Here is a 27,152-nt window from a genome sequence, read left to right as displayed (position 1 = left end):
TTCACTCTAGCCTAGCTGGTGTTAGCTCCCTTAATTACCATCCAAAAAAAAAAAATTAGCAACATCCCTCCACCCCTCCCTACAAAAAAAAAAAAAAAAAAAAAAAAAATCTATAACTGAAAGAAAAGGGGGAAAAATCTATGGGCGAATGGGGAAAGGCTTTCCCTCTCTGGAAGGATGCATGCTTGATACGGATCTTTTGTTTGCCCTGCAAACTCAGTGAATACAGTGGCAAACAGATGCTGTGGCTCATGAGGCTTGTGCACTTTAAGGGAATTGGGTTAGAGGCTCTTTCTGGGGCTCTGGAGTCGCAGCTGGAGCTCTTGCTCTCTCCCTCCTTCCCTTCCCTGTTCAAGGCTGAGTGCCTTTATGGGACCTGCCAGCTCACATCAGAGAGACTGGGGAGCATTAATGCAGGCACCTGGGGATCTTCTTCAAGTTTTCAGTTTTTCTTGGCAATTTTAACCTCTCCAAAACACAAATCCAACCCCCCTCCCAATTTTAACCCCTCCAAAACAACTCAGTTACCAAGTAACTGAGTTTGCTTTAACCCGTAGCCTTACACTTGGCTTTGGCAGAGTTCTCACAGATGGGAAAGGGTGTTGCATTATTCAATGATTTACTCACTTCCTATGTATGAAAGGAACTATAGTGTGACACTGATTTCAGGGAAACAGCCTCTTTGGCCCTACTTGGGAGATCGCCATGTAATTTGTAGAAACAGGTTGTGGTCTTCCCAGCTGCCAAGGTAGTCAAAGAGGTTTATTTTCACATCTTGGTTTCAACTTCTGCTGGATAAATCTTTAAACCATGCAGCTACTTTGGAGGCAGGAGCATGATTGGGGGTTTTGGTGTTTTTGTTGTTTTTTTTTTATTATTAAATCTACATCAGATACTTGAGTAGGTGCTTATTTAGTAGACTGAAAAAGTCAACAAGACCGTGATGCTTTTTTCAGTCAAAGGCTTCTTTGCACCACTGGGGCAGTAAAATACATCTTAAGAAAGACTGTCATTTCCTCTGAGGTCCTGTTAACATAAGAAATGCAAAACTCCATAAACACGAATCGCCCCAAATCAACAACTAGTCAAAAAGCCCAGGAGGAGTCACATACACTGAGCTTGAAATAGATCTGGACCTCAAAACTTGTATTCAAACTTCCATAGACTTCTGGCTATGTCTGTGGTTGGTCTGAACCTCTTTTCCTACATTATATATTACTGCCTTAAAAGATACTGCTACAATATCCTGACGCTACCGCTTCTAATTCCTTAACGGAAGTTGGCATTTAGGGACTTGATCTTTTTGGTAAACTTGAGTCTGGGAATGAAGGCAAAGAGGGAGCAGTCACCAGTATAAATATACTTATGGCAAGGTCTTGCCTTTCTGATACCAGCTGTAAACTTCTATTAAGGTCATAAATTGTTTGTAACAGAAACGATCCTTTTGTTCTACACTTCTTATTGAGCACTGTGAGACCTTGGGATTAGTTTCAGTCATTCTGATATAATATTTGTCAAATGACCAAAAGATAAGTTAAAAAACAAACCGAGGCATAATCTATTTTTAATGAGGTAGAGGGAAAGAGCTGAAGATGGTAGTTTAGGAGACATGGATATCATGAAGGACTGCAAGTCAAGAGAAGACAGGTTTCAATTTGCTTCCCTTTTCATCTACAAAACATGACTGGGATTCTAGTTGCTCTTGTAATAAAAAATAATAAATCATTTTAATGATTAGCAATTCAAACCAATTCCATGTTAAAATGTCATGCTCCAAGGTCAACTGAGACAACATAGCTTGTACTTCATGCTAAAAATATCTGAACAGTCATGGAAGGCGGCCAGGAAAATATTCAACCAACATGACAAATCCCATACCTCCTGCCCCAAATACTAAATCCATTACTACCATTTCAGGCATGGTCACCAGCACTCCAGATTCCTCCTCTTTCACTGTTCACCTCCAAATGACTTGTGCCCAGCATAACTCACCGTGACGCCTGGGCTGCTCCAGACCAGTCTCGTGCTCGTGAGACTGATGTATGAGAAGAAGCAAATACCAGAGTACGCTACAGAATATACAGCTGAACGGGAAGTGTCAAACAGTCTGATAAACTGCTACAGTTTTCCAAAAATATGGCAAGGATCAGCATCTTAAGACACTACCAGCTGAGGGAACAAAGCTTTCTTTTCAGGCTGGAATAGAATGGCTCACACAGAGCCCTTTGGTGGGGAATCAATGGGCTTCTGTTGGGCGGCTCCACACAGTTGCAAGTTCTTGATCGTTTCTGTACTTAGAAAGAAGGCGAAGCAGCAGCAATAGGAAATAAAGTGAAGTATTATGGAGGGACTCATCTATGGCCAAAGGAATAAATAAAGAAAAGGAAAATAAAATCCACAAAGCGGTAACACAGACAGACAAAAAGAACCTATGCTTTCTATCATACATAATGAAACATCTGACAGAACAACATCTGCAGAGGGATCACAGCTGCTGAGGATGAGAGGGAATATGAGTATTATTTTTCAATTGTAAGATATCCTAAGCAGGAGTGCCTTTAAAATAATATGGCTAAAGGGAAGATTAAACCAGATGCACAGGGCTATCTGGCTTCTTTCAAGATGAAAGTCCAGCTGTGGAGTTTAAATTCAACATTTAACATGAAATAGGTTGTAGATTCATAACCAATAGGTATATATTGCAGAACGTTCTGCGCAAATTACATACAGTAGAAATTTAATAGTTTTGTTGCCCTGTATTTAATGTAAACCCAAGCTTTCTACATCTGGCCTACAAGTTTGCTAAACTAATTATGTGATGTTGCAAATCCTTGAAAGGCCACGGCAGTACCAATCGTTTACAGAGGCAAAACGATCAAAAATTCTGTGGCAAACCAGTAACAATGAGTAATTCATATCAATTAAAAATATGCTTTCTGCTCTCTACTTCTACTTCAGGTTGTTCTTTGACCATTCCATTTGCTTACGGTATTTTAAAAATATTCAGAAGCCCAAAATGCAATGGCATTTTGCTACACTAAACAAGCACTACTACCAGCTAAGCAATGAAGTACATTTCACAACAGAGAAATGGTGGACAAGTGTCCAGGACAACAGCCCAAAAATCATGAGTGCAATCATGAGAGGAGTAGAAAGCCCTGGTTTATTTTCCCATTTTACCACGCATCCCCGTGTCAGATCTTATGCAAGCCAATTAACCTCTTGCTCACATCTCCATCTTTAAAACGGAAAAACCCAATAAACTCCAGAGCAGAGTGGCAATAATGCAGAACACTAAAGCTGTATAAAACAGTGTATTGTTGTGAGTCGCACAAACATTTAAAATGCATCTTCTCCTCACAAGACAGACTTGCAGTCTTGATTATCTGCTGTTCTGTGCAGTTATTTAGGCTCAAATCACATTTGTTTTGTATAGGTGTGAAAAGCTACTCTTTAATCTGATAGCATTTTACTGTTTTAGACTGCTAAATCCCACCTTTGAAGTTGAGCAATTAGTCTAAGCTAGTCATCTAGGGTTTCTCTATTGTCACCGAGGAGAGATTAGTTATACTAAAGAGCATTACCATCTCTCTCCATTGACTACAAAGGGATTAGGTCCCTAACTTTTAGATTCATATATTAGGTAAATTGAATCCCACCTATGTGCCTAAAGCGTAGGTGAGAAATCCCACGTTTCTGTTCCAGCATTGCCAGCGCATGTCCCTGGGCTCCACACCACTGCCACTGCTCTGGGCACGCTGCGACCACTGTGCAAGTGCAGCTCAGACACCTTGAGCACGTCTGGCACTTCCAGATGTAGCTGTCACCTGCCTGCAGGATGTCTACAGCAATCACGTTGTAGCTAGGCAAGACTACCAGGTCTCACGTGGACCTATATATTACACCTATGCAAAGTTTGAAGTGGAAAGGCAATTGGCCTCTACTTCAGAAATGGAGCATGTGGAGCCTTTCCAGCATGCTTTGAGAAAGCAGAAAGTCCATTTAGGTATCTCCTCCTAAAATCTCCTAGAAAAAGGAGCAACTCATTGCCTGCAGCCCTTATGTTATTAGAAATTGTGGAACAGGAGGCAAGGTGTTGCTAGAACTAGAGTATTTTGGACCACTTCACTGGTGAATGTGAATAGCAAGAAATGGGCTATAACTCATAAAGCTGTATCTCGTTAGGCTTTACCTCTGCTCTTAATTGAGGTTTTTGTTAATTTTTCTCTAGAACAAATTATTGCATATTTGTGTCTGTTTCCTCTGTTGATTTATTTTTTGTTTAGACAGCCTTTAAGATAGCTGTAGGTGGGAGATCAAATTTGGTCCCGAACTCCAACAACCTGACATCTAAGATACTACTTTTATCAGGAGAGCAGTAACCATGTGGTATTAGACTGTCCTGCATTTATTATTTGTATTATGCATGTACATGCCGGTGGAGAAGTTTCTGTAGAGGCTATGAAAACACGAGACACAGTGACACAGTTCCTCACCAGTAAGTATCTTAATACAATTTCATGGTAGAACCATATCGATCAGCTGTAGAGGCAGTGGCATGTGTGCAGACCATGCTGTCCTCAGGACAGATGCTAACTCTGTATGTGTTGTGTGCGTTAATCATACCCACAGTACCTGCGGGTGTCATCTTTGTGCACAGGAAAAGGAAAATTATTTTCGAGCTCCTGCAGTAGAGATGCAGCAAATCACAGTTTTTTGGTTTAAGCAGGCAACAAAAACAGTCTGACATTTGGCAACACCTCCTTTTCTCTGTTTTGGTAGACCTTTTAGATTATATGCCTAGCTTTCCTAGCTGAGTCATGGGGGTAGTAATTACTTACAGACCTATGGGTCAGTCTGGATGATGCAAAAGGTCTTTGCTAGCCTTACTTTTTCACCTGGGAGCATCCGAGGAGCATCATGAAAATTAAATAGTGCAGACAGAAAACACAGAAGTACAAAATGTTGCGTAAGTGCTGAAGATTAATATTTGGGCAGTAGGGGAAGAAAAAGTTTCATATTCAAAATATACAGCATGACTGGTATCCACTGCTTCTCCCTGTTAGAAGAGGTGTGCGCTGCCTCCCTCTAGCATTCGGCAGTGCTGACTCTGCATCTCAGCATCTGGAAGACAGAGGCACCAGAAGGAACAACACCCTCCTGTTTACTTAAACGATGTGCTCTGGTGCTTCCCCCACCTCGACAGGGAAGGGGCAAAAATTGCAGCTTGTGCAAATCACAAATTCTAACGCATAAACACAGATCAGTGTGTTTTTTAAAGACAATACATCACTCGAAACAACTCACAACTGGCCAGGTTGTGATTACAGATGTGGCTACTCTACAAAGCAAATAATTTCTTTGGAAAGATCTACATGTCATAAGAACATCTGGCCTGTAACTAAAGGGAAGGAGGAGAAAGCTGATCAAAAGAGCAAAGAGAAACAGACGAGGCAACAGAGCACTAGATCTGAGAGAAAGAGAGAGAAAAGAAGGGAGAGAGAGAACAAACACAGCTGGTTATAGAAGCATTTATTTTCTGCTTTAATTTAAAGTCTATTTAAGGTATAAGTAGAGTCTGCTCTGTCTAAACAGGAATATCTTTATTTTACACTTGTAGTAATGCCAAGATCATCACTTTTAGATGTGCTGTGTGGAATACCAAAGACCTTGTGTTCCTGTGAGCCACAATCTAAAGAAAGTGAACTTGCACAATATATACAAATGTATAAAGTGTGTATATTAACACACATGAATGAACATGAAAAATGTTAATAATTACAGATGAGACTTTAATGGCTACACAACCTCCTAAGTTAAAATTAGAAATAGAACCACATCTAACAGTTATATCGAGCCTATTTTAAAATGATCTTGTGGCGCTCTATGCAGAAGGTTCATTTCACACATCCATGAAGTATATCCAACACTAGGGATGAATGTGGATGTTTAAAAACAAGATACCACCAGACAGAGTGATGTTCAACAGAAACTCATGTACAAGTGAAACTGAGGAAGGAGTTTAATTTCTAGTATCTGGGATCCAGATGAGTGGACACATCTACCAAGAGAATCTTTAGCAATGAATGTGATGTGTAAGTGGACTTTACTCCTACACTATCCAACATGAAAGATAGGCTTATTGGAACAACTCATCCTCCATCGAGTTGCCTGAAAAGTAGGTAATATGGCATTGTCCTATATGGAAAGGAAACAAACTGAAAGTTGTATAATTCAAATTAGAGGAAGTGATCTTTGGTTGCAAATACTGGTTGAGAACTCTTGATTCATTATCGGATAATAGCCAGACTTTGAAGGGAGTCAAAGTATTTGAAGGAAGGAATATTTACAGAATATATATTTCCTTTTACATATGCTGTGAAGGGAAGGAAGTGGATCAATTTATATACAGTTGTCATAAAAATAAAACTAATAACTACAAAATAATTTTTATGATTTTATAAATGAATTAGCACCAACAATTGTTTCAGCAGCTTTTACCCTTCCTAATTACTTCTATTGTGTGATACGGGAAAAAAAAAATCATATCACTTTTTAAATACTTTAAACTCCCTACCTAACATTTTTTACCTAAAGGATGATCTTCCTCTCTCTCTTCCCTTTTTTTTTTTTTGGTCTTTAAAAATCTATTAGCATTGATTAAAAAGAAATAGCTGGGGTATAAATCTTCAGTTAGATTTACTACACAATACATTTTTCTTTGACCTTTCTCATGTCATTTGACACTTGACAATTTTGTGCAAGATGTTAAAAAATTACTGGGGATTTTTGGTGATTCTAGTGCCCAAATTCACAGAGTTTTGTAGGGCGTCTGGTTCAGAGTTAGGATGTTGATGTGTGGGGAAGAAGAAATAAATCATACCCTGTGAAAACACCCAGAAGATGGACTCATTTGAAAACCCTTGATGAAAAATCTGGCCAAACCGAGGTGCTAGGCTAAAGGGATTCCTTAAAATGTCAGACTACAAGTTTTTGAAGAGAAAGGTGTCTTTATCAACGATCTGGATGAGGGGATTGAGTGCACCCTCAGTAAGTTTGCAGACAACACTAAGTTGGGCTGGAGGGTTAATCTGCTGGAGGGTCAGAAGGCTCTACAGAGGGGTCTGGACAGGCTGGATCGATGGGCCGAGGCCGATTGTATGAGACTCAATGAGGCCAAGTGCCGGATCCTGCGCTTGGGTCACAACAACCCCGTGCAGCGCTACAGGCTTGGGGAAGAGCGGCTGGAAAGCTGCCCAGTGGAAAAGGACCTGGGGGTGTTGGTCAACAGCCGGCTCTGTATGAGCTGGCAGTGTGCCCAGGTGGCCAAGAAGGCCAACGGCATCCTGGCCTGTATCAGAAATAGTGTGGCCAGCAGGAGCAGGGCAGTGGTTGTCCCCCTGTACTGGGCACTGGTGAGGCCACACCTTGAGTCCTGTGTTCAGTTTTGGGCCCCTCACCACAAGAAAGACCTTGAGGTGCTGGAGCGTGTCCAGAGAAGGGCAATGAAGCTGGTGAAGGGTCCAGAGAGCAAGTCTTGTGAGGAGCGGCTGAGGGAACTGGGGCTGTTTAGCCTGGAGAAAAGGAGACTGATCGCTCTCTACAACTACCTGAAAGGGGGTTGTAGTGAGGTGGGTGCTGGTCTCTTCTATCAAGTAACTAGCGATAGGGTGAGAGGAAATGGCCTCAAGTTGCAGCAGGGGAGGTTTAGATTGGATATTAGGAACAATTTCTTCACTGACAGGGTTGTCAAGCATTGGAACAGGCTGCCCAGGGAAGTGGTGGAGTCACCATCCCTGGAGGTATTTAAAAGACATGTGGATGTGGTGCTTACGGACACTGTTTAGTGGTGGAGTTGTTAGTGTTAGGTTAATGGTTGGACTCGATGATCTTAAAGGTCTTTTCCAACCTAAATGATTCTATGATTCCAAGTTCAAATTTGCTTTTATTAACCTGTCATGTGACTTAAAAATTAACTATAATTTTTTTTCTATAGTGAGCTAAGTAGGGAAAATATTGCTTAAGGATATCTTGGCAAGGCAGAGTGTCAAGAAACCAAAATCTTACTGAAGCAATGGAAGCAGCATAAGAAGTAGGGTAAGTCCACTTCCAAATAGCTTTTTGCCATGGCAGATAGACCGTTCCCACTAGCTTGAATGTTTTAGTAGATGATGTAAGCGTATCCTAAGCCACAGGGGAGGAAGGCTCGAGCAAAACTAAGCTATCTGATAAGGATATGAACCCAGTTTGTGAACAAACTGGATCCTAATTCTGAGTCCCAAAGTGACTGCACTTTGCCTGACCAAACTCTTTGTATAACCAGTTCCTTCAGATATGCTTTGGCCTGATTAATGCCACTTAACTTTGGGCACCTAACAGAGAAGCCCAAAAGCATAATCACCTTTGGCGTCCAATTCAATTCCAGTTCAACCTACCATGGATCTCCCTTTGACTAGGCAAGAAGCATAGGTGAACTAGGGTCAACCTCAGCATCTCGGTTAAGCATAAATAACTGGATGAGACGTCTCCATGTCTACGTTGTCCACAAATCCTGTTTCCAGAAGAATATTTGGGCAATGGGTGCAGACCTGGCAATGACATCCTCTCTTGAAATGGGCTATGCAATGCTGCCCCCGGTTCTTTCTAACCCTGATATAACAAAGTAGTATGTGGACTACAGATGTAGACATGGCAGCTCCAAGGTGCCTTGAGATTATCCTCTGCAAAAAAAAACCAAACCCCAACAGGTAACAAACGAGACTCACTTTCAGACACCTTCCATGCCACAGAACTGATAAATACTTTTCATTCAAAGAAAAAGGCATAAGAACAGCCATATACATTTATCTACCCCCTTACCATGGCCAAACACCACCAGACTCCTCAGCATCTCATTTCCCATAACCAGATGCTCAGATACCACTTGTCAAAAACGATTTCTGTGTCTCCAGCAGTGGATTTCTCACAACACATACCATGTTGCTAGCACCAAAGGCTCACAGAGCCCCAGGAGACTTTGTGAAATGAAATGGCAGCGGAGGGAAAGGCTGGAGGGCCAAAGGGGTGCAGAAGGAAATGAGTCATTTGCCTAAATTCCTCCCACTTCAGAGCTCAGTAAGGTAATACTGTGGAGCTGCAGAGAGATCTGTGCTTTTGGGATACCTGTCTGTGTTTTGAATCATTTGGCACAATGCGTGGTCAGCGCACACAGCCGTGTGGGACCCCATCCATGTTCATCCAGACACGGCCCTTCAGTGCTAGCAGTGCGTTCGAGGCTTCAGCAAAACCTGTGCTCTGATCTTTACAAGTGCCAAGACGTCTGTTAAAGCGTTTACATATTGCAACATTAAATGCTTGGTAAATTGCCACATCATTTTGTGCTTTCAGTGCTCCCAAATCCACATCATTCATCTTTCTTCTGCAAGGCCAAACCCTGAAGAACTTGCTGAATGCACTTAACTCCAAATTAACACCCTGTAAAAACAGTTCCTCCCTTTTTCTTATACGCTGTTATATGTAAAATCTACACCCAAAGTTAATTTCTTGCTGACCTTGTGCTGATTAATGCAAATTAAATTACATGCTAATTGCCCCAAATGGTTTGCATGCAGCCCAGAAATCAGTTCTTTTTGCTGGTGGTAAAACACATTTGTGATTTTTTACACAATGGTTACATTAAGTCATTGTTAGTCTTGCAGCATCTTAAAAAATCATATGGTTTTGTAGCACCTTTTAGAAAGCAAGAAAAAATAACCTAAAAAAACATTATTAAGTTCTGATCCAGTCTTGCAGAAACCTTACTTTTACCTCGTGGGAGGAATTTTATGGCTCGTTCAGAGCTCAAGCTCCAAGATGCATTTTACAAAACCTTGAGCCAGTTTTGTTAAACCCGTCACTCCCTAATCCCCTTGTGCTTGTCAGCAGAGTACACAGGCACTTGATTTTGGACGTCTGATTTGATAAGGGGTGGGGGAAGAAGGGAGGGAAACAGGGACTTCTATTTTAGATAGATCCTACAATATTCTTGCAATTCAAGAGAGAACAAGGAATTATTTCAAACAGTGATACTGGGCAGATAAGCTCTTAGAAAGGGGCTGTGTATTGTGTTCCAGGATATCAGGGTTGTTTTTTGGCACCGAGGCTGAATCCCAGTCATCAGACCTGATATATGATGGGTTGCTGGGGCTGTGGTTGGCAATTGGCATGGGGATCAAATGCAACAGCAGGTAGTGCTTAGCTCTTCAGCAGTCCCTGGAGTGGCTGACATTTGCAGTACAAATGCATTTTGCATTTATATCTAGCAGCGGGCATAAAATTTTATTTATGTCATGAGGAAGCTAGGGAGAGAAAGAACCTCAAACGTGGTGTTCTCCAAGAGAACAGTGGTTTCTTCTTCATAGGCTCTGCTGCGCTTAAGTAGTCACACTCAACTCCATAGTTTATCCCGAAGTAGGTAAACAAGATTATGCCCATTTTATAGAAGAAGCGGCGACACAGAAAACTTAAGTGAATTGCCCAAATTTACATATGCAGCATGAGGCAGAGCTAAAAACAGATTTTGCTGAGAGAAGAGCAATGCACTCAGGTATTACTCCCACCTGAGCACTCAAGACTAGAGAGGATTTAAGTCCTTTCTGCCCCATTCCCGGACAATAGATGCCCAGACCATAAAGGCACACACCAGCTACTCCACATGCTCCCAGCCACACAAAACGTCCTCACTCTGACAATAAAACATGAGACCTGGCAGCAAACAGCCCAACTGCCACAATACCAAAGGCTATAAACATTAGGCCACAGAAAGGACAAGGGAGGCTGAAGACACAGGCCGTTGTCGTTCCTATTCCAGTCATCCAAAGACTGATGAAGTAGCATGAACTGATAAAAAGATGTCATTCATATATATATATATATGGTAAGCCTTAACTGACCTGATGCCCAGGAAATGTTCAGTTGTTTGGTTTTTTATAGTCTTTTCCGTTATTGTTCCACTCTTGGTGCTATTTCTCCCTTCCTTCCCTAATACCCATGGCCCTGTTTGGCCCGATTTTGGTAGCAGACCTCCTTTGTTAGATATTCTTGACTTTGACTTCTACTACAAGCTGAGGCTGTCAAAATCCCAGTCCCCCTGCCCTAAAGATAGTACAAGTCACTCGTTTTTAATGATGAATTCAAAGTCAGTGTTTAGGAAGCTTAATAACCAACACCTGAGCACGCAAATCTCCTCAATTCAGAAGCAAAAGTGTGACCACCACCACCAAGAGCTCTGCTCCACACCGCCGACCCTAAGGGGTCTGTGCTCTTGAGTAATAAAAGTGTTCCCCTTCCAAAGACTCTCCTGAGCAGAGATTGTCATGTCACACTCCGTTAAATTATGTGTGATGGGTCTGTCGTTAGGATTACTCTCTAGAAGAGACAGCTTGGAGGCTGCCAGATTCATTAAACATCTTCAGTGGGACTTCATGGGGGCCTTTCACTTACCCTGAACAAACAACAAACACACCCTTTGTGCTCAAGAACAAAGGGAGTTTTTGCACTTTTGTTTGATGTCAGTCACAACTGGAGATTAAAGCTTCTGCTCTGTGGATTTCAAAGTTGTCCCCCCCCTCCAAAGCTGCTCCTCTCGCTGTTTGCTAGGCACTTCAAAAAGGTTTACAGCTAAAAAACCCCAAACAGAACAATATTAATAACAGCTTCAGAAACGCTACGTATTTTTGGTATTTGAATGCATTTCACTCGTAGATATGACTGAGGAAAGGAAGTGCAGGAGTAACATATGCGGGAACTGTATTTTTCTTAATCACTTTGCATCAGGGACTGGAAAACTGGATTTGCAAACAGGAATTTCTGTGTTAAGATTGAAGCACGGTTAGCTCTGACCCACTGAAAAAAGACGTAGCACAACTAAGTCTGGATTTGGGGAAGAACAGTTTCTGTTTTCCTAGAAAAGGATGCAAATGGGGGAGCTTGTATCAAGCACATGCCACTTCAGGATATCTAAAGGGATACAAGGTGAGCTGCTATAAAAGCTGTAAAAACAAGAACAGGCATTGTCTGATTCAGGAAAGAAATGAGCCACCATCAGGAAATCAAAAAAGCTCTCTGGAACGTCGCAAGGAGCACCCAAACTTAATGCTTCGATTGTATGGGAACCTCTTTCTCTCCTCTGATCCGTAGGGTCTAATAATTTAAAGTCTCATCTGTGAGGCAGAAGTTAGCAACCACCTCTCCTCTCAGAACAGCCTGACTTGATTACGTGTAGCAGTTTGATCCAGCCCAACTCCTCCCAACCTGTGAAGACAGGTTTTTGCTTTGCTGGACTGGCCGTCTCCACACCTCCAGCTACAGAAGTCAATTACAGAGAAAACAGAATATAAACTAAACGAAGGGTCACATTCTGCTACCTAAATCCTTCAGTGCTGTCAAAAGATGGATGGAACCATTCTGAATATAAAAGTCTTCCCCTTCAGCTGAGATGTCAAACATCAGATGGCAGAACAGGAAGGTGAGAAGGAGCCACAGGAGTGAGTGACTGATGGAAAATGCCTTTCAAGGCAAAGGACTAAGTGTTTCTACAGTTTACCTGTGCAAGAATGTGAACATTTTAGTGCTGCTGGATGTAAATTCTCTCTGGATGGCTGCATGAGTCTGAATTTATGTTTCTTATAATTCTTCCGTAATCCATCAGTAAGAAAAAATGCCTCTGTTTGCACCTAAAAGAATAGATTTTATCAAACACAATTTTTTTTCTTTCTCAATTCATCTTTCTATACTGCATTTGAGCTAGGTGCCTGTTTACTCTTCTAGATCTTCCTCATATTGACACCACACACCCCATATATTTATTTCTTAGACAGCTGAGCTATATGACTTGGTATATGCTTTTAACCAGATGCCAGAGCATGGCTGAAGGGAGAGTGTATAGAAATGTGTGCAGTGATTTAAAATGTGCCAAACCAGAGGTTAACACGTGTAGATTTGATTTCTCATCTAAAGCCCTTTCTGTTCCAGTCATGTTTAGAAGTGTTGAAACTGTCAACAAATTGATATTTGGAACTTCTTCCAGGGCCTCACGCAGCTTTTACGTAACTCTTTCAAGAAATACCATAGGAAGTTTTATAAACCCAAGCAATTGCTTGCCAGTTCTTGCAGTGGTCCATCTGATGGCACCCAAGTATCTCATTTAAAGCATCTGGGTTGTCTGATGATGCTATAGAAAGAACAAGCTACAAAACATATTTCAAGTTCTTCATGTTTGACCAGTTAAGAGAAGACTGTAAATGTAACAGTTACTCAGAGGCCTACCTTGCCACACTTGCTTAGTAGTTCCAGTATGAAATGATCTAATTATTGCAAGCAGCAGTAAACATGGTTAAATCCTCAATTTTGTGTCAGCATACTCTCCTTTGGACATAAATTATGCAGAAAGCCTCACCAAAAGTTATGCACTGATGTGGATTGGTAGCAGAAAGCCTCACCAAAACTTATGCACTGATGTGGATTGGTAGCACAGTGCTTTAATGCACAGCAGTCCCATCATTAATATTAGGTTTGCTTTAAATAATGAAACAAAAATAAAAATATTTCCCAGAGGACACAAACCATAAAGATGTAAAGTCGTAGTGTGGGCAAGAAAACAAGTTGTGTAGTTCAGAGCATCTTCATAAGCATTAAGCAAACAGCCGGGGAAGTACTCAAGGGGTTTCTATTCCACAGGAGCTTTCCCATCCAATTCTTCTGTGTAGTTTAATATCAGAGTTGATCGTGTTGAAGTTCATTGTTACAATCTAAGGCAGTGTTACAATATGCAGATCACTCATGCGCTGCAGATTTCTTACTGTACCAAAATGTCTTCATCTCCTTATTTCCAGTTCATAAAGCTACATCGGGAGAGAGAGAGGGAAAGATCCTACTTATAAATGGTACCATTTCCCCAGAGCAGCTGTTACAGGTATGGCACTAGGAAATGTGCCTAAACCCAAGTTGCCCACTGGTGGCAATGCAGGGAAGACGGATGGCAAGTGGAAGAAAGGCATGAGAACACATACTGCGAGGGTCGTATCCTGACAAAGTCGGGATGCACCCAGGGAGAGCAGAGAGATCTGGTAGGAAGGAAACGCTCGGTGACCCTACCGTTTAAATGCTTGCTGGGGTGAAAGTACAGTAGTGCCAGTAGAGACATTTTGCAAGAAGTTTTCCAGCACCGTGTATGATTTCCCTCATCGGCTTCGTCAGCTCTCATTGCTTCTACCCCGCTGCACCGCTAACCCACGAGCATAGGATACTCACACAGAATAGATGAAAGCTGGCACCCAAAAATCAAGTTCTGTGTATCACCAAAGCTTCGGTAGCCTTCAAGGTTGGCCAGGTGACTCTCCCTCTGGGCTGAAATGTCTATGGCTAGAGGGCATCCAACTGCTCTCTGCTTTATCAGCTCTTGGGGCTGAAAAGAAAAACTTGCCATGTTTAAGTGCCTGGATGGAGGCACAGTGCAAGGAAATACATAGACAACAGCACAGCACGGAAAGTCTAGTTCGTGGCCTTAGTGCCAGTCAGAATAAAAGACGTCCTATGCTTTTCCAGAGCCTGAAATTCATACACCACGAGTCAGTTGAAGAAGTCAAAGGGTTCTGGCCTCAAGGAAAGGGTTATCTAACATTTTATAATAGTAAAGAATCTATTCCATATTCTGCCCAGCACAGTTCAACTTCACTTCACTGCAAAGTTCTTTGAAGCCCTTGACCTCTACTTTCTGAAACAGAAGAAGAGTAGGAAAACATACGTTCAAAACAGATTATGATATGCAGCGGCTCCCAGGAAATTCTCTATGCAGCACCAGTAGATCAAATTATTTTCATTATATCATTTGGTCACAAAGAATAGTGACATAATTAGGGAGCTAAATAGCAACAGTTTCCTTCTGGTAAATTTGCTGTAGCTAATTTTGTTAATAAGACTGATAATTGTTTTACGCTCATTCAATATGTTAAGTTTACCTAATAGTAAAACCAATCAGAACCTTTAAATTAATTTTTGTTTCATTTCTAAAGGAATCAATGTCATTATTAATCATAAAAGGAGTGCCGAGTCAGAGGATGATAAATCTCCTTTGGGCTTATTTGACTTTCATATTTATGGTTTGGATAAGGTTATTATGAAGGAATTTTCAAGAAATGATTGAGGAGGAAAGAGAGGAGAGTGAGCTAGGAAATACTATGCTTGAATGCTGTGTTACTATCGACTTCAGGAGAATGTATGCAAACAGTTTGATTTCTTTAAGTTCTGCAGACTTAAACATGGCAAAAGTGTTCAAAATAAAACAAACTGCTCAGACTGCCAGGCTACAGAGCCCTAAGATGTACAATTTTCAGATCAATATGTTCGAGAGTGGATTTACAAGAAAACAGGAGAGGAGATCTGGGGCATAGAACTGACAGAATTTTGCATGCCTGGCACTGGTGGTTTTGCTTTTAAAGCATTAGAAAAAAACATTCGCTCAGACTACAGTTGCCTTTGTTGCTTTTCTAGCTTCACTGCAAAAAACTTACAACGCAGCAGCTATTTTAGCTACACTTCTACAACTCAATATATGGTAACGCAGTGAAACATCCTAGATAAAAGTGTCCAATTTTCACAAAGCCAGTGTTGCCCACGTCGCTTTTACATGCTTTGACAGGATAAGGTCAATGCCCATTGGCTGTGCAAGGAATGGAGAATGTCATCGGTGTTGCTATTGTCATAGTAATGTTCCGACTCAGCTTTGGGAGGTGGCAGTCCTTGGTCATCGTGCCGAGGAGCTGCACGCTCACACGCTCACCGTTAACTCTGTGTCTTAAAAGACAGGACAAACAGTGCTTTCAGTTTAACTACTATACCTTACTGTTGTCCAGAAAGGTAAAACAAATGGTTATCTTATGCTGAGATGTTAGTAATCAGGGTTTTTTTCCTAGAACTTACCATGCCTTCTGCTGAAGAGGTTTTTAATAAAACCTGAATGCCAAACATGCTTGAAACTGGATTTGAACTCTGCCTGTATCATCCTTCGGTGACTAATCTCCCAAACTTTGAGATCCATGAAGTGTGCAGCAAATTTCCTTCTGTATCCATCCCACCTGACTACTGTACCCACAGAAACAAATCATGGAAACCCAGACATCCCCTCAACACAGGCTGTTACAACTGCCCACCATCAAACACCAAATAAATGTTTTTTGAAGATATACGATGGAACACATTTCACTGATAAAATACACAAAATGTCAATGATTAAAACAGAAATAACTTCAACATCAGTCTTACAAAGGCATCCTTTGTCTTTCCTTGTATCTTTTAAGAGACAAACCTATCAAAGGAAAATGTTATGATAATGTATTACCATGCTGAGTTAATTGTCAATTGCAAGTTACTTAAGCGTACTTTAATGATATGTTTAAAGCCTTATTTTCAACTCTAATAGCTATTAATGGTAGGAAGAGAAAATGAAACCAATTTTCCCTAACTTAAAGTGGAGCTCTATTAAGCATAAGTGAACAAAATCCTAAATATAACAAATTCTTTAGGTATTTCAGCTAATGGGAACCCACACTGTCCATATTTCACAGTCTAGCTACATACTACTTTCCAGGCAACACTTATATAAGATCATGCAGTATCAAGTATGTCAGTGTTAGAGAAGTTAGATTCAGTTCTTCAAATGGTATGAAATCATTCCCAAAGACTGAGATGGCTGAACTGAGGGAGAATGACTTTTCCAAAAGATTAATTTAGTATGAAAACCCAAGGAGACATTGGAGAACAGTGTTTTGTAGATAGTTGACCCTATGGACGCAAAGCCTAATACAGCTTAAAAATTCCTAATAGCATTCAAAACATCTACATTTAAGCTCAAGAAAATATTTCTGGCTGCCAGAAATTCCATCCCCAAATAATTTCCATCTACTTCAATTACTCTACTACACTCTTCAACATATATATCTGCCCCCTCTCCATCTAGATGAGTGGATTTTGTCAGTCTTGTGTGATTTAAAAGAATACTACAGTCTTGAACCATCTGTTGTCCTGTAAGTCAAGCAATATGATCAATTTAAAACAGAAAATTCATTAACCTATCTGGTACCTTCAGTCCTGGAGATGACATGAGTGTGAACAACTAATTGCGAGGTGCTTGCATGTTATTCCAGAAAAGACCTTCTTTCCTAACTCATAAAGCAAAATAAATAAGATTGAATCTTTTATGGGAAACAGCACAGATGACAGTGTGACATCTTCCACACTCTCCCATGCTGGTCTTTTAAGCCTGATAATTTTATTAAGGTATTTAAGTGTCAAATAATTTCATAATAAAACGCACAGAGAAAATTGTTAGTAATGTGAAAATCGGCCCTTGTCAGTCATTACAGGTTCAGTAACTTTCCTTTACATGACCAAAAAAAAAAAAAATAATCTGTACTTTCATTACTGATTTGCTTCTTGCATTAGCACTTCTGAAACAGGCCTATGAAACCTAATTCCTTCCTATTCCATTTTCATTAAGAAAAAAAATTGCATATCATCTTCTCTACCTTGCCAGCAAGGTACTCGTTAGGAAAAGCTGTTTCACTCAATCATCAGGTTTCAATATGCTTAAATTAAGCTACTCCTAAATCTTACAACTATATACTTTACTTCAGCAAAGTCACTCGAAAGAGGGAGATTTTTAATGCCAGAGATGCTGCAGTGTTAAATCTCTTTTGTGACTATTCTGTTGTGCAAGATCCCAGAAATGGGGTACGAACCTGCCAAATGTCAACGCATGTTCTTGTTTATGGATTTTTAAGGCTAATTTTTTTTTTTTTTTTTTTTTTTTTTTGCTTTTATGGCATTTAAAAGCAACCTTCATAGATCATCAGATAAGCTTCATAAGCAAATGTCTCTACATCTACACATCTGAAAGAACATATGTTTAGTTGTTTGTTGCCGCCCTCTAAAAAAACAACATAAATAGAAACCTATGGTAGAGTCACTCTCTTATTTTTCCATAAAACTTCCAAAAAGAAGGTAAACTCTCCCGAACTTAAACAATCCTACCACGTGCATGTGTAATGGCACGTGCTGGAGGCAATGGTGCCTGGATGAAACAGTAAACAATGAATGTGATTCCTAGAAGTAGAGACATATCCATGGTTTTGTTCTTGGGAGTAGGACCCTTGTGCTGACTATTCTTCTCATGTAACAGAAGACAACATTTGCGGCATATATATACTCCCAGTATTCGTTCAGATGACTGGAGTAGATAGTACTCAAGCACAAGACTTCCAGCATTAGCTCCTGAATTGCTCTCCACTTTGTAAGGAAGGCCTCACCTGAGCAAGAATTTGCAACTTGGATGTTCATGTTAAAAATCTGATGGTTTTGTTAACCAAGCTTTCCAGGTCCATTTGGACTCTCACTGGGGTGAGGCTGCAAAAAAATGGGCCAAAACTCAAATGCCCCTTCCCATGGGAGCCTTTAGTAAAAGGAGGGTGATTTATATAATCTCAAGAGAAAGCAGCATTCCCACTCGCTAGTATTATTACCTTTAAGCCCTTGCCAAAAAAGCTGCAGATTTTCACTTGTGGAGTGAAAGAACAGAAGAGAGGAAGGAAGAAATTTTATGCTATGTAAACAAATACTCTACCTGAAGGGGAATAAAAAAAGCACCAAAACTGCAGTCAAATATTTACACTTGTGAAGATTCAGGCAAAACATCAAATCAAGCTGTACTGTTAAGAGCCCCGTTCTCTTCCTCTCTATTCTTTCTTCTTTGCTTCCTCTGTATGTGCTCTTCTGCTGCTCCTCTCTGCATCGAGAGCTGCAGCTACAAATAAAGATCATCCACAAAGCCACAGAGATGGAGCTGGTGGCTGGCTGGCTGGGGACCCAAAAATGATCAAGGATCATCCTTGTGGAATTGGCTACGCCAGCTGTGCTGAACCCTCTGTGAAATCCATTCATATTCCTAAAAACAGATCCAAAATCTTGGGGATCCTAGGTTGTTTTTGTTTGGGTTTTTCCTGCCTGCATGTTTTATAACGTGATGTAAGTATTTGAGAAGCCTCATCATTCCTTCAAATACTTTGTAAGGTCTGATTTTTTTGTTGAATTTTGTTTTGTGTGGAAAATTAAGTCCCAAATCTTTGGAGGTACATCAGACTGCATTTCAACTAGACATTTATTGCAGAAAAGAAGATGCCCCAAATACTACAAAGTCTTCTTAAGCTCATTTTATATGGCATCTGTGTGTCTTATAATCACAGTAACACAAACACTTTCCTGCCTGAGTTTGTGTCTACCACTTAACTTCATAGTAATTGCTCCTCATCTGGGGAAAAAAAATGAAGCAAACAACACGGTATTACTATTATTTTAACTCAAAGGCACTAAAATCAATATTTCATGATAAGAGTATCAAACAATTCTTGACAGAGAGTTATAGTCTCCTTGACCAAACCAACAGCATTATTTTAGAATTGCCAAAAGAATTTGTTCTGGATATGTTTTGGAGAAATAAAAGCGTAGACAAGTATTTTCAGTTGTTTTCCATCACAGTCTATTTATTTTCCTTATCACGGCTACTTTTAAAAACGTCACCAAATAATTAAAACTCTCAAAAGAATATATTTAGAAGATTGTCAGATTAGAAGATTGTCAGATAAGAAGATGACATCTTACAGAAAGGGACTTCTCTGTATATTCAGCGAATTGGTAGTTTCCATACCACCAAGTATCTCTGTGTGTTTCATTCTGAAACAAAAACTAATTTTGTAATAAGCAGCTAGGGCTAGAAATGAGTTTCAGTGGGTCACACTTAATCCCTTTTCATCTCTCACCAAATCAATCACTTGCTTCAAAAAATACTTAATTGCCAAAACAAAACAATTAGCAATATCAAACAAAGCATTTTCTTTCCACACTCTCCCTCTGGTTCATCAACATTCATCCTCCTGCCTCACAGATTTTCGGATGCTCTGACCGTCCACTCCTGTTAAAGATCAATGAAAGCAACAATCACTCAGAAGATCTGAAAAATCAGGCCCAATTGGGCGGCCCTAATTAGTGGATACTTCTGAACTATTGGGCGTTTCAAAAGAGTTGCACAGGAACCATGTGCTGCACAGTTGCCATGCTTAAAAAAAATTTTTTTTTCTTACTTTTTATTTTTTAGTAAAGGACAAACAACAGCTTTATCCACACTAGATAAGTTAGGGATGAAATGGCTATCAGAATGCTGCTCTGGATATATAACTGCAGTCTATGCTGATCTATTTTTTGGTAACATAATAGATGGGATTTTCCATAGAGCCCCAACAGGCACAAAAGCAAAAAAGGGACCAGTGACACCAGCTGCCCTACACGGCGCACACATGTGTTCACAGCAGATATTTTGCCTGATCCACGTTGCCTGGCCCCGATCTGAATCCTTCCCCCGCAGCATCCTCCGATGCACCTGCGGCAGGAGCAGCTGGTAGCTCAACACCCCAGATTTCTCTTTGCAGAGCTGAATAGCTTGCAAGAAGAAAGGGAGGCCACCTTCCCCCCTCCATCTGCAGTAGGGACGAGGTTACCGCATTTTATTTCACGTTGCCTTGAATAAACTCACTCCTAGGAAGGGCACCAGCAAAACTTGGGGGTTGCATGGGCAAACTCCTGAGCTCAAGCTTTCCTAAGAGCGTTGCAAAGCAGAAAACCCTTTTCAGCGCTGAGACGTATTATATATGGGCCTTGCTCCCGCACACATGCATATCCCCTCTACGTTGCAGACATGGTACGCAGGGAACCGAAGATAGGTGTAAATTCTTTCCTACAGCTGCTTTATATTCTAGAGAGACATAAAAAGATGTTAATGTAAAAGATAATCACCCTTCTCATTCCCACACTCCTGTGTGCATTATGTGAACAACCTCCTGAGAAAAATGTCTTCTGGATGCTTTATGTGTTGATCAGGTTTACTCTTACCACAAAGCAGCTTTACACCATTGTCAGTGATTTTCTTGGATATATTAGTTTTATTATTGTAGCCCCCATTGGCCCTATTCACGCGCAAGGATCACCTCAAAGACCAAAGGGCCTACAATCTTCCTTAATTATATCAGTATAAATGAGATCAGAATTTGGTTCCGTTGCTTCATTTCCCAGCACACCGTTAGTGTCAGTTTAGGTAACTTTTCAAACAAGTGATTCTTCTGCAATGAAACTCAATGGACTTATTTAAGTTCAATAGATTTTAATATTATACTTTCAAGAAAGGAGCAAGTATTTTTTCTTCTGATGTGTTTTATTTTGTAGTAAATGGGCTGCCACACATCAATTACAGCAATGTGATCAATGCAATCTTTTCACCTTCTCTGGAAAAAAAACACCCAACCGAACAAACATCTCCCTCCCCGAAAGCTCAGTTCCTCAACACAAACCCCTGAATTTATGTTCCCCCAATTATTCAAAGTTTATCCGGGTCTCCAGAGACTTCACTATCCATGAAACCTAAGGGAAATTATACAGTGATTGACTTCATAGTTATTGCAATTTGACATTGTGCTTTTCAACCTCCAGGGTCTCAATTCTTACTTGAATTACACAGATTAAGTATAATGGCACTAATGAAATCACTGTCAGTTTATAGAGGTGTAAAACTGAGAACAGATTCTGCCCCAAAACTTAACCAGTACGAAGACATGACCCTATCAGTGGAGGCTGAGCCTCTTTTGTACACTATTGTTATTTGGTAGACTAAATTGCTTTCAAATTGCACAAACTCCGGTTTTAATTTTACTCATTTAGATGGATATAAATATTTAGCCTGTAAAGAGAGATTTGTATCATTAAATATTCTCCGATTGCTTAAAATGAGATTGAGAAGGAGCATTAGATCTTTTGAAGTTATTCTTAAACAAAATAAGAGCAGTATATGTAATGCATCATCACACCTGATGGTTTATATAATGCAGCTACTCGTTACTTCAGATTTTCATGAAGTTAGAGAAAAAAACCCCCAGTCAGTCTCCCCTTTTTACTACCCACCTTAATTGCTTAATACTTTCAATAGTCATTCCCTAGATCTTCTCATTCCTACCTGTAGCAACGAGGAGCAAGGCAGCCTGTATTAATCTCATTCAGGCATCGCTTACTGCCACTTATATAATTGCATTCTAGACAAGCGAAAGGGTTTTGGAGTCTGAAAGTCATCAATATCTCATTTTTATCTGTGCTCCAGACATGAGGAGCATCACTATGCAGGGCTAAGAATAAAACCAGCATTAGAAATAACAATTTGGCCTTTGGTCTGTTACAAACCTTTCTCCACTGCAAGGTCTGATTTTCACTATAATTCTAAAAATAGGTCCCTGAAGCATGAACCCCAATTAGATAGCTGCAAAAAAAGCCCAGCTCACTACAGAATAGCTACTGCAGATTATTGCAGGTAGTTTAGGAGTAAGTCCAGCACCAAGAGAGTGCAATTCCAGCATAATCACAGCTGGATTTGTTCACTACATCCCTCTCTGCATTCTGATGAAAATGGCACAATAAAGTTCATAGAACTATCAAAAAACTTAATACTTTAAAAACTAGAAAAGGAGGGAGTAGTCCCACGTATTGTGACTGAATCAGTAAAGTCTTACTTTCCCCTGATGCATGTTGACTTCTCTCACCGTGTTTTACTCCCCAGGCTTTGATCCTGACAGCATCTCTCAGAACCAGGCTCCCTAATTTTACCAGATGTGTGCATACATTCATCTTCATACTGTTGATAAATTACATGACTGTTGTCGGAATCCAGCCTTAGATCTGCGACTTCTTTGTAGGGCAGGTTCATATTATAATCATGCAAAGCACCATAGAAACAGTGTTTTGAAGAAAGAGATCTTAATAATTGATTCTATGTAAGTCCCCTACTTCACTTGTAAAATCAGTGTATTAATTAGCGCTGTTTGTGGCAGTTTTACAGGAACAACAGCTTTCTCTCCCTGGCCCCCCCTGTTCCCATGTGCACTAGTAGGAAAGCCTCACGCCTCTGCCCATCCCTCTCTCCTGTGATTGCACCCCCAGAACAGCTAACAACTTTGTTTTAGAAAACCACAGCACTGGAAAAGCAATCCAATGAAATTTCAATGCTCAACTAATAGTTGGTAAAGATTTACCAGGGTTTAGTCATATTCTTCCTATGCCTACACCCACATCTCTCCCCAAGACACTAAGGCACCTGGAAGACACTGTTACAATATAAACTGGTTAATAGCTAAATAAAAATAGCTTTTATTAACTGTCATTTCAGAAGGATACCGTTTCAGCTGCAAGGACCCTTATGTTTATGAACAAACTACAAAACCCTGTAACGATTTATGTTTCTTTATGTCCAGAAGTTGCTATAAATAAAAAAATTACTTCTAAGACATAACACTGCAACTGCTTTTCTCCAGCAGCCTTCAAAAATCCCCAGCATTTTAATTGAAGATGCTTTTTTGTTTGGTTTTGGGTTGGTTTTTTTTTAAGCTGTATATACAATTATCTCTGTAGAGTGGCACAAATGCAAGAGAAATTGAAGGCAAAATGTTTGCTCAGTTCAAACAACATCACATGATGCTACATCCAGGATGGCATGCCTTTGAAAAAGCACCGTCAAAAATCTGAAGGCTTCAGTATATTCTTCATCTAATATCTGTTTTGGATAGGACTTACAAAAGACACTCTGCGCTTTGATCGGGGAGTTATATTTAGAAAGGACTACATGAGCCAAATGATTTTTCCAACATATTCATGCCTTGTTTTCTGTCCACTGACTATCCAAATAGGTCCCTGGATGGTGATAAATGAAGGCACTTGCTTTAAAAAGCAAAAAAAAGCATAGCCCGTCACTAATCAGATAAAACAAGAGATACTATTTATACTGAGGAAGTACTGTTTTCGCATAACTTCAGAGGCCTCGGTTTCTCAAAACACTGCGCTCATCTCTAAAGTCAGAGAGACTTAAACAAATGCAGACATGCTTTACCGAAACATGGCCTTGAACCAACATTCAAATTAAAAAAAAGGGAAAAAAAAGTACAGAAGACACCAGGCACCCTTTATTCCTACTTAATGAACAGACAGGCAGAGGAATAGGAAAGATATGAGAATGGAATGTGCAAGGTGTTGGGAATACAAACCAGAGGATCTGGTTCCAACACCTTTTGCAATACTACTGGGCTACACTAATTATTTATCCCCCCCCCCCCCCCCCCCCCAAAAAAAAAAAAAAAAAAAAGAAAATATATAAGTCTGTTATGGTAAGTAATGGATTTTGTCCCATGGCAACAACTGGAAGATGATCCTCATAGAAATAGAAGAACTATGTCTTACATTTTTAATCCAATGGTATATGGTCAAGCTATCATGTTATCCTGTTCTCTGTTGCCTGAAATCTTGCAGAATATCTTGACTGCTGGAGTTTTTGCTGTCTGCACTTACGTTGCTGACTGTTGCAGCACAGAAGGAGGAATTTCAACATGACAGCAACGATGAGACGGTAGTCATCTAAGATAGGATCTTCAGAGAAGCCAGTGTTGGTTTCCACTAAAGAGAATGTTAAAATTTCCTATCTACTTCAGTGTGAACAGAATTAAACTTGCCTTAAGAGTACTGCACAGACCTGTTTCAGCCATGAATCTTTGGTTATATTTTCATTTTGCTGTCTCTCCCTAGCCTTCTAATCCCATGAATTCCTATAAAGACAGCTTTAAAATTTTGAAGTTTGGTTTTGGTTTGTTTTTTTTTTTAAAACCTTACTTTTTTATAACCATACTTAGTGAAGTGAACAAGCCCCTGGAAAGTTGTCTAAACAACACATTAAAACACAGGTCAGAAATGTAAAAGGTAATTACAAATAGTACTAAAATTAAAATTTTCAAAGATCGTGTGGTGAGATTCACACCATATTTGGCACTGAAATATGGCAGTGATTAATATATCAAAAAACCCTTCAGTTACTCTGAAAATCAAACTATTTCAAAAATTATTTCTCTTACATCAACTTTTTGGCACACGGAAATCACCTGAACTATTTATTTTAGTGGAGCAACAACACTTTACAGCAGCCTGAGGATGTGACAGGTACGAGGTCTATTATTTCACTTGGATTTAACCAGATAGAACAGCTTTCAAAGTACATTACTGATAAGGGATGGTTTGATACGAACAGCCTAACTTTATTAGAGGCTCAGCTGATTCAGAGGCCCAGAAATAAGGTAGCTGAAAATCCCCCCAGTTCTCTGATAACTTCAATGCTGTATGAGAACAGGAGACTGATGAGATGCTGATAAATAACAACCAGCATTAGAGGAAGGAAATCATGTTATGTACATTGTCATGAACAGATTTTCCCGCTTTTGAATAAGAGGATATTAACTTTCAAAACGTAGGAAGATTTGAAAGCCCAACGCAAAGAAAACTTAAATATTTACAAGTGCTGTAATCTCAATATGGTATTAAGAAAAGGAACAGATCACTCCCTGTTTGTTTCAAGCATTTCCAAGCTTTTATGACAGACCAGCTGAGAAGTTCCTTACCTTGCCGTCTTCGCTGCGCGTATTTCGAAGCTCAATTGGATATGGTTATTAAATAGTTCCCACTTTTAACAATCAAAACTCCCAAAACCCATTAAACTGATGAAGTTAAAGACGACAACCTTAAGTGTGAAACATTAAAAAAAAAAAAAAAAAAAAAAAAAAGTTGCACTCTTGACTAAAGCAGACAGGGTTACTTACAAGGAAGGCTAATCCATTCGACCTGCTAAAGCTATATTTCACATTTGATTAAAAACATGCCACTCTGACTACACAGAAAAGGCTGGAGCACGACGGAGTTGGGCCACTCCTGCTCTAGCCAATATTTTCCGTGAACTTGCGGGGAACTGGCAGAAACATTAATCTTCTTTCCATCCCCTCTCTCCCCCCGTTAAATCCGCTGCTAGGAAAACACTCTCTCGTGAAGCCCATGGGGAAGATGTCCCCGCTGAGACAGGATAAAAGACTCTTACATGACTCTTACTAGCCTGTATGGGTCCATCAGTGGCTCATATCCAGGAAAGCAATCTTATAGTCTGTTGATCTGTGAAAGAGCCCTCTACAGATTGTGAGCGACGAGCGAGCCCCGTCTAGTTCCCGTTATAAACACACCTTTGCAAATAAACATGCTACTGGCTTTTTGCAGCTGTAGTTTACTGGATTCTGTTATCACTGCGATCACAGAGAGGTAAAAAGATAAAAAGGACTGTGGAGAAAAATACATCATCTTTTTTTTATGCCGTGTACATTCTTAATTCTCTTTTCAATCCCCTGGTGTTGTAGGACGCTAAATGCACTGGAAATTTAAATTGGCATCCAGCATCCAAATCACTGAAAGAAGAAGTGCAGCAGACTAGAAAATGAAAGAAGAAGCCAAAAGGCAAAAAAGTCTAAGCACAGCTGCTGGCTTATTTCCCCTTTCTCTCCCCCTGTTTTGTAAGTCACACTATTTTCTAATTTGCAAGGAAAGAAATTAACCTGTAGCAGAATGTCGCAGTCTCTGCCACACAACAGGGGTTTATAGCATTTAAGCCTCAGTAAAAATTAATCCTAACTTGTAAATAGGAAGTGGATTCTCTTAATGATATAATGGGGCCAGCCCCTTTTATTGTATTAACTCTCTTGAGCAACGGAACCTATTTTACAACCACTAAAGAAACTTTTCCCAACACTTGAAGTAGTGGTTTTCTTCTTTTATTAATGGAGTGCACCTGGGCCACTTCATAATTTAACCCCTTGTTCAATTTCCAAGGCTTCACATCCTTTAATCTGGTGTAGTAGTAGATGCATTTATTGCTGGATAGTGCTGTCCTGAACAGAATATGACAGCCATCAGGGTATGTTTAGGACAGAGGGCACATCTCAAAATCAAGACAAGCTTTACATTTATTGGCCTACATTGGCAATGTCAAAAAAAAGAAGCCAAGATCTCAGCAAGCTGTGGAGATTGCCTCGTCCGGAGAGACAATCCGCCTGGTTTGAAATGGAGTTTATAATACGCTTTGAAAACATGAATTGCTATATACACCTAATTGCCTCCAATGCCTTCAATCTAATGCTTCTCTGAATGGGTAAGATTCTACCGTTATATACGTGTTT

The 27,152-nt window shown here is 40.1% G+C and overlaps 1 protein-coding gene across 2 annotated transcripts in view; it reads right to left on the bottom strand.

Annotated features, from left to right (window-relative positions):
- CELF2 (CUGBP Elav-like family member 2) overlaps positions 1–27,152 on the bottom strand; it is a 375,608-nt gene that overhangs the window by 261,119 nt on the left and 87,337 nt on the right. The window contains exon 1 of one of the 2 annotated variants that reach the window (XM_049814466.1): positions 1,993–2,053. The exons of the other annotated variant lie outside the window; for it this stretch is intronic. The gene's annotated coding sequence lies outside the window, so the exon portion shown is untranslated. Of the gene's footprint in view, positions 1–1,992; positions 2,054–27,152 lie in introns of those variants that run through there. 2 annotated transcript variants of the gene reach the window in all.

The sequence above is a fragment of the Accipiter gentilis genome, chromosome 11 (assembly GCF_929443795.1).
Source record: "Accipiter gentilis chromosome 11, bAccGen1.1, whole genome shotgun sequence".
NCBI classification, from domain to species: domain Eukaryota; kingdom Metazoa; phylum Chordata; class Aves; order Accipitriformes; family Accipitridae; genus Astur; species Astur gentilis.
This window is presented reverse-complemented; position numbering and strand designations above follow the sequence as displayed.